We start from the raw sequence: 17,073 nt of genomic DNA, 5'->3' as shown, positions 1-17,073 counted from the left end.
CAGCAATATTTGTTAACTTAGAAATATATTAAATAGTTAAATCTAAATATTAAATGTGGCACCTAAATGTTAAATCTAAATCTAAATCTAAATATTAAATATAAATATAAATATAAATATAAATGTTAAATCTAAATATTAAATCTAAATCTAAATCTTAATGTTAAATCTAAATGCTAAATATAAATATAAATATAAATGTTAAATATAAATGCTAAATCTAAATGTTAAATGTTAAATCTAGATGTGCTGGATGAAACTAAATATTTAGCTAAAATGCAAATTCACACTGCCGGTCACTGGAAGTACCAAAATAAAAGCTCGAGATGGTCAGACTGTGTTTATAGAATCAAATAATGAATTAAAACCAACTTATCGGGGGAAATGGACACTTGAACATACATTAGCGTGATAATGACTACCTAAAATAACAAGAAACATATTTGGAGAAATTTTATTTGATGTTTACTTTGAGTTGTTAGTGTCCCTTCGGAGGGAATCACCTTGTTGTTTACAAATACTTCCGGGTAGAAAACCAGCGGAGTTTAGCTACATATGCATATTTCACATTTTTCACGTCACTATATCACCGTTTAGACTAATCTGGTGTTTGTAAAGTCTATAAACACAATGATTGAACAAACCTTACTATCACGTTCTGAAATTAATAACATGGTTATCATAGATTAGCGGGGCTAACCGTTGTTAGCCCCGTTATCGGTGTCTGTAATGACTCACTAACTCTAAACGGTCCGTGAAACAAATATTTTTTCCAGCGGATGTCTTAGTTACAACATGATTGAGCTAACTGGAGTAGTTTCATGTCGTATCCGACAACGGGAGGCTTTTAACAGATGACGTCCTGATAGCTTTGCTGCTGCTGCAGCCACTGATGCTTTCTAGACATCGTGATTGATGAAACTAAATAAATACCACACACACAAATACCAACACACTGCTTTGCTAGCTCAATCATGTTGTAACTAAGACATCCGCTGAAAAAAATATTTTTTTCACAGACCGTTTAAGAGTTAATGAGTCATTACAGACACTGCTAACGGGGCTAACAGCTAACGGTTGTTAATCCCTACAAAGGGACACTAACAGCTCAAAGTACACGTCAAATAAAATTTCTCCAAACACGTTTCTTGTTATTTTAGGTAGTTATTATCACGCTAATGTATGTTCAAGTGTTCATTTCCCCCGATAAGTTGGTTTTAATTCGTTATTTGATTCTATAAACACAGTCTGACCATCTCCAGCTTTTATTTTGGTACTTCCGGTGACCGGCAGTGTGAATTTGCATATTAGCTAAATATTTAGTTTCACCCAGAACATTTAGATTTAACATTTAACATTTAGGTGCCACATTTAATATTTAGATTTAACTATTTAATATATTTCTAAGTTAACAAATATTGCTGTAAATGTGGTAAAAGGTGACGTTAAAAAATTCACAACACTTTTTTAAACATTGTTTGAAGCTAAATGTGGAAAAATGTTGATGTTATTTTCAGCGTGAGACACTTTACAAACGGCACCCCATACAGCGGTGCTCACATTACTGTGATTACATGCAGCCATATTACACCACACAACTTATTCAATTACTGCTGTGGGCGAGCTGGCGTGTTGACTAATGACCAGACGTAAATTAGATTTAGATTCATACTGGTTTGTTTCTTGGATCCACTCTGTATAAACCCGCACTTTGACGCGTGCGTCTCAGACAGATGTTCATCTGTGATCTCCTAAAGTGAATCCACTCACACCTCCCACAGGTAGCTCCCTCTCTCTCCCATCCAGCTCCCTGCATCGTCTGCCCCCCCCCCCCCCCCCCAACACACACACACAGCAGTGCGCACACTAACCCCTCCACCGCACTCCGGTGTGTTCAGTCCGCTCCAGTCAGAGGGAGCCCGGCTCAGCTCTGCACATCTGGAGCAGCGGCGGGGAACCGGGGGTGATGCGCGGGAATTCAGCGGTGTTTTGGCGCGGCAGCACCCGCATTGCAACACAGGAGCGATGGTGAGGAGCGGCTGTTGCATGTGTGAGGAGCATCTCTCGCCTCTTTGCATTCTTCTACTTGTTTCATCACAACCAGCATGAACAGACACACACACACACACACACACACACTGACGGTGCGCGTGCCATTTTTATTTATTTCTCTCCTGACAGGATTACAGAGAAGGTCTGTGTGCTTTTCTTTATACACTAAATGCGTCTTGGAAGTTGGGCTGTTGCAGCCAATAGGATCTCTCCCCAGCCTGACACCGGTGGCAGCCTGAGACAACAGGATCCAGACCGGGCCAGTTGGCGCCATCCACAAGTCTTTACAGCAGCAGACAAGTTCCTGTGGAGAGAAACTGTTGCCTTGAATCAAACTTTGTCTTTGAACTTGCGGGATTTTGACCTGTCCGACGCCCCCTCCTGCTCCCGACACCCCCCTCACCTCCTCCTCCTCCTCCGCCCTCAGCGCGCCGCGCGGAGGGTGAGAGATGGAGAGCTGCAGGTGACTGACCGCGCGCCGCCGCTGCAGGACGCCTACTGGGGATTTACTGAACCTACTGGGGACACCCAGGGGCCCCGGGCAGGATGGTGGGTAGGCTGCGCACTGCGCGTCCGCATGTCTCACTAGTGTGTGTGTGTGTGTGTGTGTGTGTGTGTGTGTGTGCCTTTCCTCTGTCCTTAACGTCGCCTCTCGCTCAGCCTCCTCACCCCATCCTCACCTCCAACCATTCCATCCCCACACGTGCACGCGCGCCCATGTGCACGCACGTGTCCCGGTGGCGGTCACGGTTCTGCTCGTCACGAGATACACGCCATAATGTGCACACCAGCTGCGGGCTCTTTGAGCGGCTCCGCGCTTCACGCACATTATCTGGGTTTAAATGGGCGAGAGATCATGTGCCTGAATCTGTCAGGAAACGGAACTCTGCTCTTAATTGGGAAGCTTGCATCTTCAGTCATGCCTCCACACACACTCACACTCACACTCACACACACACACACACACACTGTTGACACAATGCTGAACCGGCCAGAGGCACCAGTTGCCTTTGATTTGGTTAAAGTAGAATCAAAGGCGCAGCGCTGGCCTGCAGCACAGAGTGTCAACACTCCACAGGTCCTGGTACTGAGGAACTCTTTGTATGATGAGCATCATGAGGACCATGACTATGACTGGATTGTCCCACTAGGGGGCCCAGAGCAACCATGTTGCGTGGCATTCCCAATTGGAGTGTTACAAGAGAAACATATGACAACACACAGCCAGGAAACATCCATCTGTGATGCTCTGTGTGTTCCTGTTAAACTGTTAAATGAGGAGTTGTAAATGATCATTTTGCATTGCTCATCTACATCTGAGATGATTGTTTTCCTACAGACAGCTGTGTCTCCCACAGTGGACTCACCATGACTTGTTGCATCCAGCTGAGTTTTACCTCGTGGTTTGCAGTGACAGTGGCTCTTACACTCAAACAGTGAGAGTGGTGTCTCCTCCTCAACACGTGTTGTGGCTGAACTGCATGTGGATTTTCTCTTCTTCATACCTCTACTAATTTTGTGGTTGTGTTCTGTCTTTATAAAGACCTGTCTGCACATTTCTATTGATAAAACCTCCAGTGTGTTGTGGACATACTGTTTATAGATGGAACTTCAAGTTATCTTTTGATGAACTCAGAGACTATGGGTAAAAAAAAACAGGATTTAAAACATGCTTCTTGGCTCAGTTCAATTTAATGGAACTTTATTTACCCTGATGGAAATTCTTGTGCCAGAGAATGCTTCAAATTAGAGCAACAACAATTAACATTCACAACCTGTAACTACCGGAACAACCAGTGGGCTCGGGGTCACTCACTGGGCCCAGTTTTAAAAACAACAGAGCAAAAGCAAATATTCAAAATATACAAGATACAAAGTGTTTTCAAGGAGCTAAAGCAAAACCCAGTGTCTATAGATTAACAATAGAAGTAAATAAGTACAAGAGTTACTAAACCTGAACTAAAATGATGTAAAAATGTACATAAAGTAACAGTGCACCTAATGTATGCAAAATAACATATTTATAATGTTTTGCTTCTTTATGAAAAATTAACCCCTCATGCCTTAAAATGGGTTAGCTGTGACTCTACACCTTCACATAATTTAGTATGCGTGGAACTATGAATAAGCAGAATAGCCCCGCCCTCATCTGCTAAAGTGTTCCTGCTCTCCTTCCACTCTGCTCATCAACACACAAACCTCTGCTTGTGAATACTAACAGATAATAGGGACGCACCATGTTGGATTTGTTGCCAGTATTTGATATGCCGATATATGACAACTCATTTGGCTGATTATTGATACAGATATCGATATATCCACTTTTTTCACACCTAATTTCAGTGATCATCAGATCTCTTCTGTAGTGGAATTAACATCATATTATACATGCATATTCTTATCGTGACCGGCCACTGGTGATATTTATTCATTGTGCAGATTAAGAAAAGGCATTTTGGCCAGTTCAGATGCACGATGATATCAGCATGAACCTTTGCTTGACGGCATTATCAAAGAGTAAATGATGTGTCCATAATGTTCGATGGGGAACAAGGTTTCTGATCACCAGCTTTTGAGTTGAGGTAAAAATGAAACTTGCAGATCACTGATACATAGCATTTTGCTGCAGCGTCATGGAAAGCTCCATCCTGCAAATTGACAGGATCTGTTATTGAAGCCCTTTTTAGATAGGAGTTGTGTGAATTTGCAGGAAAGCCCAGTCAGTGTTTTTTCAGCATTGGCAGTATAAAAACAAAATCGGGGAGTGCGGCAAAATGCCGCCTACCTACTTTTGTTTATACAGAATGTGCCTTTTTCGGGGCAATGGGGGGCGTGAGCAAGTAACAAAACATGTAGCTCAGCGTGTGACGTAAACAGTGACGTGGGAGGGAAGCCGCGGCTGGTCAGTCCTTCTGCGATTCTCTCGTAAGTCGGCCCGTCCTTCACCGTCCCCGTCATCTGACGGTTAATGGCCTCTTCGTTTGTGAGGACAAGGAGGGCGTGCAATTCCTTGTCTCCCCAGTTGCTCATCTTTACAGTGTCTGTCAGGTTTGTGTTTCCCTCTTGCTACTAGCTGCTCGCTAATTCCTGCTATCAGCTGTTTCCTGTTTATCCACCGCCAGTGGCTCCTCCCACAAGTCTTTAACAGCCCCTCCCATTGCGGAAGGGCGCCTCGGTCTGTTTAAACCAAAACAGTTCCGCCAATATGTCTACCCAACGAGGCGGAAAATAGGGCACCTCGGATCAACTCGCCAGTCCGGCTCTGTCTGTCTAAACGCTCGCAGCTTGCCGGCAAAACGGCCCAACATTCGCCGAAAATCTGGCAGTGTGAAAGGGGCTTTAGGTTTGTGATGTAACAAACCCTGGAAGTCTGAATCTGTGTTTTAGAGACTGTCATTGGGACACTGCAGATCCAAGAGGGAAATGCTCAGCCCTGGCGTTAACTGTATATTTTGCACTTGATATGTCTTGATGCATATAAAAAACACCATACAGACATGTTAATGAGGTTTAAATCTTCATTTAACTCGCTTAGTACCTGCTTTTCTATCACTCAACTCACTGTCTGTCTTTGATACTGCCACCACTGTCTGTTCACATTAGATAAAAACAGATGTATCTTTGTGCATTTGTGTTTTCTGCACTGAACTAAATCCAGTCTGTTCTCACTCTGAAGTCATGAAGTACCACCACCTTGTCAGTGATTTTGGTGTCAGACACCAACACCAAAAGCCACCTTTCTGCAGTGTTATGATGTGCAGCTGGTCAGTCAGACGGCACCTGTTGCAGCAGTATAAGATACGGACTGGAGTTGTTCAGTTCATCACGTGGCTGGACAGCACCTGTCGTGGTGGTATGATATGCTGCTGGATGGCGTCAGTTTGAAACGCTGCTGGTGACAAAGTAATTTAAGGAGCTGGAAAGTCTCTATAGGGCAGGTGGGAGGAGTGGCACATGGGTCCAACAAACCCTTGACTTCCACCCAGGAGCCCGGTGTTAGCTTACCCCATGAAGGCAGGCAACCGTGATGGGTTCAAACAGACCTCAGACTGTCACCGGGAGCATGGAGTTCACTTCCCGTTATGAATGCAGTGCCAAACCAGAGCCAATGTTTATTTCCAAACCTAACCACATTCTTCTGTTGCCTAAACCCAACTATGTGCTTTTGTTGACCTCCCGGCGTTGTTTGCAGCGTACCGAAACAGACACAGGTGCAAACCTAGCCTGTAGTATGCTGACCTGAAAGTTCACTGACAAAGCGGTGCTATGTGAAGACCTGGGATAAGAGTGTGTTGTAAACTCACACTGGACCGTGACTCCTGAACTGAACCGTGACTTCCTTGTACTGTTACACTCCTGCTCTGAAGTGTCCTTGGTGGGAAGGAGATTATTTTAGAGGGAGAATAATTAAAGGGATAAAAGGGGAAGTATTATTAAGGGAGCATTATATATTTAATTCTCTTTCAGTAAAGATGTAAACACGTATGTCAAAATAATGATAGTGCTACCATGAGACAGTGAGGTGAGTAGGTGACTGTTGCCGTTTTGTCTCATAGTTTGATGACTGTGTCAGACCATCTGCGAGGTGCTTACTCGGATCTATCCGCTTATATAATATATAAGATCGACTTTCTTTTATGAAACTTTTTCCAATTACATTTCACACATACCTTCAGAGGTAGTAAGTGCATTGTGCTTGAGAGTTTCAGTCAGATCACCTATAGGGAATCTGTCTGTGTCTTTGTCCTGCTGTGCTCTTCAGTAACTGATTGAAAGCAGGTTCATATGGGGAATACATTACTCTTGCTTGTGTTGTACACTCAGCAGAGGCTTTCTCAGCTCTGCTGTAAAACTACTACATTTACTTCCAATCTCAGGGCTCTTTAGACACATTCCATTTACGCTGTAGTCGACATCGAAGTGTGAAACAATTAGGTGAGGCAGAAACTGAGCTGGCAAAGAGCTGCAGGTCTGCAGAGCATTTCAAGCATGAATCAGTCCAACATATCCACGAGACTAATAGAGCTGTCGACCACCAAATAAACACTGAGTGTATTCGCGGATGCTGCTGCCCAAGGCATGTGATGGATTTATCTTTAAAGATCACCACTCAAGGGACAGTATCAGACTTGCTGAGACAGGGAGAGAGGAAGGTGTGAGGCAGGGGTGGAGGCAAATGGAAGCAGGTGGAGTGTCAGAGAGCGGTTGGATTGCTCCCAGTATTTAATATTGATCTTTGAATCTTGCCTCCACTTTGATGGCCTGAGAATGCGCCAGAGTGTTGCTGGATGAAGTGGTGGGAGATGTGAAGTGAGGAGATCAAACAGCCTGTTTTGTTTTCAAATCTTGTTCAAATGAAACGACTTTTGCTAACGGAGAAGCAGTTTTAATGAAGTTCCAGTCTGTGGGTGGAGCTTTGGAAATCAGGGCTTAATTGAGATTGCCTTGAATCCATGTCGCTCTAAAGAGTTTATGTGTGGGTGTCTGTGTGTTCATGCATGTGTCTGTGCATTGGTATGCGCGCTGTGCAATGGTACTTAAATTGTTGTTCAATTTGTGCTGGATAATAATTTCCTTTGATTGTACAGTCACTGGAGCACAGCTCAGATGGGTCGCAGTGCTGAGAAAATTACTGGTTTTCTGTTGATGGGACACTGATGGTGAAGTAATGTCATGCAGCAGAGAGACAGTCGGAGAACACAACACGAATAGGTACTGAGTGCGGTCCATCATGGTCAACACTTTCAGCATATAACTCTTTTAGAAACGGTTTGATAGCCGAAAGATATTTGTGTCCAGGTAGCAACTGTGAATGCCTTTACCAGTCATCTCAACTTTGACTCTCTTGACACCTTGCACCAAACTGCATTTTGGTTAATTAGACTGCAGTCAGATTGTGTTTGACCACATGAAAGTACACACGCAAATGTACCCAAAACGCATTGAGGACAGATTGTGATCCAATCAGCCAGACGTCCTAAGAGGTGGTCAGGGACCAACCTTTGCAAAGTTACAAAGGTTAGGTTTAGGAAAAGGAACTTGGTGAGGGCGTACCTTAAAATAACTCAAGTTCACATGGCTTTGAACGCCTGTCTCCTGTCCGGGGCAAAAGTGCTGTATTTTGTCAACCCTGTCTCACTCCGAAGTCGTCCAAATCCGGCACTTGAGCAGTGACTAGCGGTGTCAGACACTGATGAACAAAGCCATCCTTTGACGTTAGCATGATACGCAGACGGGGGTCAAAAATGACAGCATATTACCTGTCATAGTGGAAGAAGACTGACTGGTCTGACAAGTGTGATTCAGTCTACAATGTGAATCATGACTTTGGCCCACAGGCCCTCCCATTTATACGTGCATTATACCTTATTATTCACACCTGAATTGTGACCTCCTGCACACACACACTCACCCTCTGTCCACATCCATATCCAAAGGCAAAAATATTTTTGTTATGGCTTCACATCACAGTCTAATAAACATAAAATTAATCTGATTTCCCTTTTGTTTGTTTGTTTGCTGCTTGCTGTCACAGTCAGGGAACGGCGCCCAAATGCATGACTCAGACACCAACTCTTGATACAGAGTCATGGTCTTTACTTGCTAATAATAGGTGTGGTGCACAGAAGGTCAGTCAAAGAGCAGCCAAACAAATAAGGCTGAGAGATGGCAAAGACACGGTGAGGAAAACAGGCAAAAACACTGTGAAAAAACTCACACTAGGAACAGGCTCGAACTCTTGACACCGGAGTATGAAGACAAACTGGCAGAAAGCAAAAGAAGCAGGCTGCTATGAAATGGAAATGACTGATGGGGAGGTGAATACAGGTTAGCATGAGCTGAGGTGACTGCGGGACTGGTGAGGGACAGGTGGAGGTAATACATCCTCAACATGTTGCCAGACTATCACAGGGCTGACACATAGACACACTGACACTCACATTCACATATGGGGCAGTTTAGAGTCACCAGCATGTTTGTGGATTGAAGGAGGAAGCTTGAGAGCCCCAATAAAACTCATGCTAACAACGTGCACTCGACACAAAAGGGCCCAAGCTGGCCAGTGGGTTCGTACCTGTGCTGAAAGAGTGGTTCATAAAGCTGAGGGACACTGAAGGGGTGGGCGATCATTATTTGTAGCTGTATTTACACACTCACTGTGTTCTGATCCTGTTGTGCGTTCAGGACCAGGACTAAACACAATATTCAAGCTAGCTGTCGGCCAGTATTGGCATCCAGAAGTTGAATGTTCGAGCCAATAGTGACACGAGTTCTGCAACCAGGAATGCCACCTGGATGATTCATATAAATCCTGAAAATGTCACACAGTTTATAAAAATGATTCATGAAGCAACTAGGTTTCACTGCGAGGTTGTCGAAAACTGGTGCAAAATCCGTTCACTGACATCCAGCGTCAGACACCAACAAAAAGCCGTCCTTTCACGTCAGCATGATGTGCAGCCAGTTGTCATTATTGTGTAATGGCACCCGGCAGCATTGGGGGAAACGCAGCAGGACAACAACGAAACTTAAGGTGGCAGAAGTCTGAGTAGGGCGAGCAGGAGGGCTGGTGGATGGGTCCAACAACCACCGACCATCACCCGGGAGGCCAGTGTTCACTTCATGCAAGACTGTAAAGCCAAACCCTGTTCTTTTTCCTAAACCCAACCACATGCTTTTGTTGCCAAAACCCAAACAGATGCGAGAGTTGGCAAAATGTAACCATGTGTGGTTATTGTTGAAGGGAAAAACATCAATCCATGGTGTTGTACCACTGTAGTGCTTTTATTTTGAAAGAGACTGTATGCAAACTGTACATTTCCTGTGAAAACAGAAGTGTATTTTGAAAACAGACAATGCATGTAACGTCAACGCCAGAACGTCAACAACCAGCACACCCAGGGTACCTTGCACGTCATATGTCGATGTGGAAAGTCCATGACCAAACGTGGACATGTGACGAGGTCACAGTGAGAATGTGTTCAAGAATTCAGAGTACTTTTCCAATAGAGTCACCTTACACCAAGAACAAGAAGCTTTATGGACCAAGAATTGCAGGTGACACATGAGCACTAAATCATAGACCAGACATTAGACTGAGTCAAGACAGGCTTTTCAACATTACATTGCCAAAGCAAATAAGCCGAGTGTCTCTTCACTGTAAGAAATCCAGACCCCAGAGTGTCCACAGACTGGTCAGAGATGAAGGACACCACAAGATGTCCTTGTTAATACACAGAGGAATGATAATATTGTCACAACAAAAATATGACATAATGGAACTTCAGCTATTAAAATGTGATGATTATGAAGTTGAGCAGACTAGTTTAATTATGTCGTCAGACAGTGTGGGCAACAGCAATAAAACGCCAATTTGTGCTAAAACTGGAGGAGCTGGCTGCACGAAATGTGACTGTACTTCACAATCTGGAGGACAGAAGGGAAAGTATGAGAATTATAATCTTAATATTTCTGCAAACTATCACATCTGATGCATTTTTGTCTTCTTAGCTTTGGCTTCATTGCACATGTTCGCAGTCATAATGTAAGTACGTGGAATTTGAACTATAAAACCCTAGATATCAGCTAATCCTTGATGTCTATGATCATGGAGAGGAGGCGTTTGGTTTGATATAGATAGTGGTCAAAAAAGCATTTGCTTCACATTAACAAAGGATCAAGTGACTACAGGATGTGTATTGTGCAGGGGGCACCCATGCTGATGAAGCCTGGGGAGGGTCTTTAGCAACTGTTAACTGATTGTTTTGGTTTTACAGCTGATATCTTCACAGTCAGCTGTTATCACAGCCCAGTTGCCAGAAGAAAATGTTGCAGGCTATGTGATGAGATGCCTGCCAAGCTGCAGGCCGCTGTTTGAGAACAACAAACAACAAAACTGTTTTCTAACAACTCATTGCCACATCTTCTAGCAGCTTTTTATCCAACAAATGTGAGTGTTTTTTTAGCAACACTTTGCTGTGTTTCCACCAGGGATAGTGCCATAACTGAGATAATGCTGCATTTCCTTCTTGGTAACCAAAGCCGAGTATTATAAGCCAAAACAGCACATTCTCGCTCCGACCTTGTCACATATCAACGTTTGGTCACGGACTTTTCACTTCGAGAAATGACGTCCAAGGTACCCTGGGTGTACAATAACAGCAGCTGGCCACCAATCAGACTGATGTGAATGGATGGCTTTTTTCATTGGTTTCTGATGCCGGAGGTCACTGACCAAGTGCCGATATTCAACAACTTTAGAGTGCGACCAGGTTGGCCAAAACATGATCTTTTCCTGACAATAACCACATGGTGTTTGTGTCTAAACCTAATCACATGTTAACCCAATGCTGGCAGTATATAGGCGAATGCTAACACCAGAATTCCACTGGATGCGTGTCCGTTGCGGAACGGCTGCGCTGCGTGCTCCGCTGTCCGTCAACAACCACCTGCTGCGTTTGCTGTGCGGAGCGGTGCTGCTCTGCCGGACAGCAGGAGTCACGAGGACCCACGAGATCTCGCGAATTCACGCATAATCACGCGATATAACAAGATGTAGTTTCTATGAACAGAACCACAAAACCAGAGGAGTAGTAGGAAGACATCTGGGTGCACCTCCATGATTAACATCTCCTCGTCCATGGTGTCAACGGGTTGAAATGACGTCTGAAAACCTCTGACCTGCTGACTTCAGGCCTGCCTCCGCCCATTGTGACATTTTCAAGGTGTAGTGCAGGGAAATATGATCCGCCGTGAACACTGTATTTTATTTTGAAAATTAACGGGATCTTTTATTTTGTTTCTGTGCATGACTTCCTGCCCCGCATGATCTGCTCTGTGTTGAATTGCTGCGTTGTGCTCCGGCAAAAATAGAAGTCCTGCGTATCTGTTGCAGAAGGTTCCAGAGGAGCTGTGACGGAGCCGGAACGCAGCACAGCCGCAGCCGGTGGAAACACACACATTGACTAGAATTGAAACATATCGGCTCCGCTGCTGTTCCGGAGCGCAGATGCAACCAACACGCATCTGGCGGAATTTGGGGGTAAGGGCGCCGTCATCCAGAGGGGGCGCCAAATGTGCTCGGGCGGCCACTGTGTTAACCACAGCATTGTTGAAACATAAAGTTTCAACATATTCACTATAATAACATACAAATGTTTGGTTTGTACGGTTTGCAGAAACGTTCAATGCCAACACTTTTTTCTGGTGATTGGGTAGGTTATCAGAACAAAATGTTTCAGACACTAACTGTACACTACCTCAGCTCAGCACCAAGCAGCAGCAGACAGACAGAGCTGGTGGACATAGTGGATTATTTAGCAGCTATAGAATCAGAATCAGAATCAGAAATACTTTATTGATCCCAGAGGGGAAATTATTTAGAGCCAGACATTCTCCTTGAGGAGCTGCCGGAGACTAAAACAGAGCTAAAAGTAGAGGGAATACTGGACTTACATTCTCCTGGTGGTCAGAAACATGACTCCAGCTGTTGCACTGCTGTAAACAGCAAAGCTTTCCAAATAAAGATTTTCAAAATCCAGTCAGTGGGTACCTCCAGGTGACACATGGCCTTGGAGGTGGTGGTGAGGGGGTTGGCTTAACTGTTTTTACTTGTTTCTTCCAGTACATCATGCCAACAGTCATGAGAAATATTCACTCCTCTACTCAGTTACAGAAGGTCAGGGTGCTGCACAGCAGCTGCTCACACTCACCAGCTGTAACAGCCACCGTGAGCCTCATGGTTAAATGCCTTTATGATCATCTGTGAGGCGAAAATATCAGATTTCCACACAGTTGGAGAAAGAGAAAGTGCTCATCCTGGTCATAGTTCAGTTCTAAAGTCCTCCCGCTCCGTGGAGCGCCTGTCCTTCCTGGCTGCTGACAGCGCTGTCAGCCACAGACAGCAGGTTGTGCCAGCATCTGGTCTCATTCAAAAGTAGCTCAGCCAACTTTGCTGCAGTCAGCACCGGAGCAGCGAACAGAAGGGAGTCGCACTGCGTCTCTATTTCCATCACAGGTGGTTTTGCAGTCAGATAATTTTTAAGACAAGTCTCAGTCTGTAAAAGTTTGCAGTCGGCCATGCTGTCGCGCTGCGCTGCTCTGTGTGCAACAACGCAGCAAAGAAAGAGCAGTGATTGCACAGAAAATATGTGTCAGCTCAGCAGCTTCTCTGATGATTCAAATCATCAGTGTTTAAACATTACAACTTTATAAGGTGCTAATATGTTGATGCTGTGTGTATCGTTTGATGTGCTGCCTCCAGGTGGCTGAAAATATGAGTTAATACACTTACCTGCGCTCTGCTGGCCTGAAAATTACTTTATTTCTAACACATCCTTTCAGGCTTTGTGGTGACGAAATTCATAATAACACAGAGAGCTATACAGGCTGCTGAGAAACACACATTAAAGCCCCTACAAGGAACTTTCATTTTGAGTTGATTTTGGCGACCCTGTGGACAAAAGCGGTAGTGTTTTGCCGGAATGAAGCCTACATTTCCCATGAGCTCTAGCGCGTATTGTCGTAAAGACACTTACCTGGCTCGCGCATGTGTTTGTTTTGGAGATGAATGAAACAACAAGATGGGAAAACTTTGCCCCCGCTCCTATCGGGGATCCCAGCTCACCTCTGCCGCGCCCCAGCTCCACCTCTCTGGCGTAAGCGCCACCGCCGCCGGGGTAAATGCAGCGGTCGGCTGGCAAGGCTGAAGGCCTGTTTGGCGAGCACTTCCACGGCTTCCTGGACTGAGTATGGAGCGGTGCCTCGCCTCTTTATTTCTCGGCACTCGCTGGACCCTGTCGACACCTGGCTGGTACCTGTCGTCGGCCCGGATGAGGTGTTCCAGCCCCGCGGCCCCTGCTCTCCTTGTCCCCTCTGGCGCGGGGTGAATCTGCGCAACCTGTGGCCTCTGTGTGTGGCTCCCCGGACAGCTAACGCTGTGGACCCGCCGGCTCCTGCCAGGATTGGGCTGGTAAATGCTAGATCGCTAGTGAACAAAACGTTTATCCTGAAGGATTTCCTGACTTCCCGAGGATTGGATTTTCTCTGTGTGACTGAGAAGTGGCTGACTGTTGGTGAGTCCAGTGCTTTCACAGAACTTTTACCCGATGATTGCTGCTATTGTAACTCCCCGCGGACGTCGGGTCGAGGAGGAGGAATAGCGACTATTTATCAGAGTCACTATAAATGGAAGCGACCTGGGGCGGACCTGGAGACAGTTTCCTAAAGGTATGGATATACACTATATAGAAATAGCTTATCTTCACACCGATGGTCTCATTTGCTGTTGTAGGTCACGCACAGACATCAGCAGAAACCAGAGACTTTTGCATATCCAGTTAAAAGTTCCTTGTAGCAGATTTAATATTAAAAATAATATTTATCCAGTTCCTGTGTGACTGCATTACCTCTCTCTGTGACAGCTTTCCAGCTCTGAACCATAGTTGGGAACACGCTGGCTTATTAACAGTAATTTTAGCTTGGCTTGTTATTAGCTGCTAACTAGCGTCTAGCTTTGGACCACTCTGCAGAAGGAAGCATGGCGAGGCGTTCAGGTGCTGTTCACCAACAATGGCTTTATTGCAGTCTCCACCACAAAACAACAAACATGGCCGTCTCCTGAGGTTTAACAGCCCTGAGCTCATCTAGACACTTCATTCTGCTGCTATCATCAGTCTTTGTTTCCTGCCATCCTCACCATCAGCTCCCGGTAAAAACCTCCTGAACAATGACCACTCAAAGAATTCTAACCAGAAGAAGTTTCAGCTGTTTGCTATTTGTAATCCTCACCTCTAGATGCCACTAAATCCCCCTACACACTGTTCCTTTAAGTAATAACGGCATTTATTATAGATTCTAACATGCAGATTTATGTTCACGACAGTAAACTTTTACATGCATTTCTCTGTCAGTGTTATTTTCATAGTTACATCCTTTTGTTGTTTGTTATCTTTATGATTATCTTTATGTTATTCACTTAAACAACTCCTGTTGTTATTGTATCTATTCAACTGGTCATCAATCACTTGAACACGCTGTCATCCGTCATCGCAGCTCAGTGACAGCTGTCAAAATAAGCTGTCACTGAGCTGTCATCTGTCTGCGGCTCAGTCGATGTGACGTATCTTCCGCTGCGTCAGCATAGCCTGAAAAGTATGTTAAATTCATAGACTGTATAAATAACTGGCTTGCATATTGCAAAATAAGTTTTAGCATTGGACATGCTGTATTAGGACACACTAAATCTTTTGGGGGATATTAAATAGTATAGTAGTATGAGTATCGGAACGCACGGCATATTTAATGCTCCCTCAAGTACCCTAAAGCCTGGAGTACGTCCTGCTTAAGCTCATTGATCCTTGCCACAGATAGCTCTGTAGTCAATGCATCTACAGCACGGTATATGCACCACAGCATTGATCTAAAATATTGGCTTTGTAATTCCAAATCAGGGATTCATTAAGTAGAGCGCAGCCAAAGCAAACCAGGAGAGAGGGAGAGCACACAGACAGACAGACAGACAGACAAGAGCAGCGTTATGGTGACATTTCAGTGCGCCAGAATCTGTTCCCCATCACCTGAGGCATCTTCAGACCTGTGGCTTCCCATCAGCCACATCCCAAACCCATTCATTTTTAAAAAATGAGCTGGTGCTCACAGCTCCTTTCTTCCCCTCCTCACTCTCTCTTTGCCTCAAGACAGAAATCGAAAAGAGGAAACTCCTCCACCTCAGCGCCGAGACGGTGGGTGCAAGAAAGAATGAATGAGAGGCAGAGGAGTGTGACTTGGTAAAAGAAATGACCCCAGCTGCCACATCTTATGGAGCATATTTAATTTTTAAACACTACTCACTCCTGAATCACCAGGATTACTGTCGGATGGGCTCAGTGTGAGTGGTTTTAATTAAGATTCTTTAAGTCCGTGAGGGATGCTCATCAGTGTTTGCAGCAGCACGTTGGTTTTGTGAGTGCTTCATCAGGTTCAGGCTGTCAGTAAGTTAGCGAGTCCTCAGGTGCAACAGTCATCACTCAGGTGGGATTCAGGGGGGCAAGCACGAGGATGTATGAGTAAAACAAACAACTCAACTTCCAGAATATGAATGACTGTCTTGTAAACATCAGTGCAGGTGTTGCAGAGCAGTGAGGCTCTTTTGTCTGGAGAGGCAGACGTGCACACAATTCAGATATCATACAAGGCTGCCATACCTGGATACACCGAGAGGATGCTTCTCGGCTGACCTGACTCATTCTTATACACACACACACACACACACACACACACACACACACACACACACATGCACTCTTCCTGATAAATCAGAGAATCTTCAATTCTCCTAATTGAATCATCTCAAGGTTTTTAATCCCAGCAGAGAGCAGTCAGCACGTACGCCCAAGGTCACTATCAGATGCACAGATGCTCCAAACTACAGTGAGTGCACACAGTCAGCTGGAGGCACGTTCACATGCTCAGCAGTCAACTGTTTGTCGTGCCAGCGCTGCGCACTCACTGAAACAGGTGCAGGGAATGACAAGACATATTCTTCTTCTTCACTAAGCAGCAGCAAGTCACAGCAGATTGAAGTCTCCGTAACAGTCTTTGTCTTTGCAAATGACTTAGACCCAGATTCTGCTGACACAAGTTCTTGAGTGTTTAACTGATGAAATGGCTTAAGTAGATTTACTTAAACAAACAGAAAGGAGAGGACGTCCTGCTGAATACAGTGAAACCGCGAGGTTTGCCTACCTGTTGTGGATGCCAGTGACATCAGAGAGGGAAATGGTAAATTGAGCTGCAGTTTAAGTGGCAAGTTGATATGATATGTTTGATGCCAGACTAAAATCTCTTTGTTAAGTAAATATTGCTAAAAATGTGAAGGGTGGTGTTCACTGAATCTCCTCCCAACACTGCTCGGAGTGCGGGTGGATGCTCCTGAGGGCAGATTCAAGCCCCAGCACCACAGTTCACTAGGCTGGGTCTAATCTGTGTAACCACAGCAATAAAAAGTTTGCTCATCTAGCT

General features: G+C 44.8%; 1 long non-coding RNA gene across 1 annotated transcript in view; it reads right to left on the bottom strand.

Annotated features, from left to right (window-relative positions):
- Positions 1-17,073, bottom strand: part of LOC125889201 (uncharacterized) — a 409,754-nt gene that overhangs the window by 221,745 nt on the left and 170,936 nt on the right. The window lies entirely within an intron of this gene.

This window comes from Epinephelus fuscoguttatus, linkage group LG5, assembly GCF_011397635.1.
Source record: "Epinephelus fuscoguttatus linkage group LG5, E.fuscoguttatus.final_Chr_v1".
NCBI lineage: Eukaryota > Metazoa > Chordata > Actinopteri > Perciformes > Serranidae > Epinephelus > Epinephelus fuscoguttatus.
Note: the sequence above shows the minus strand (reverse complement) of the source record. Positions and strands in the feature narration are given on the sequence as shown.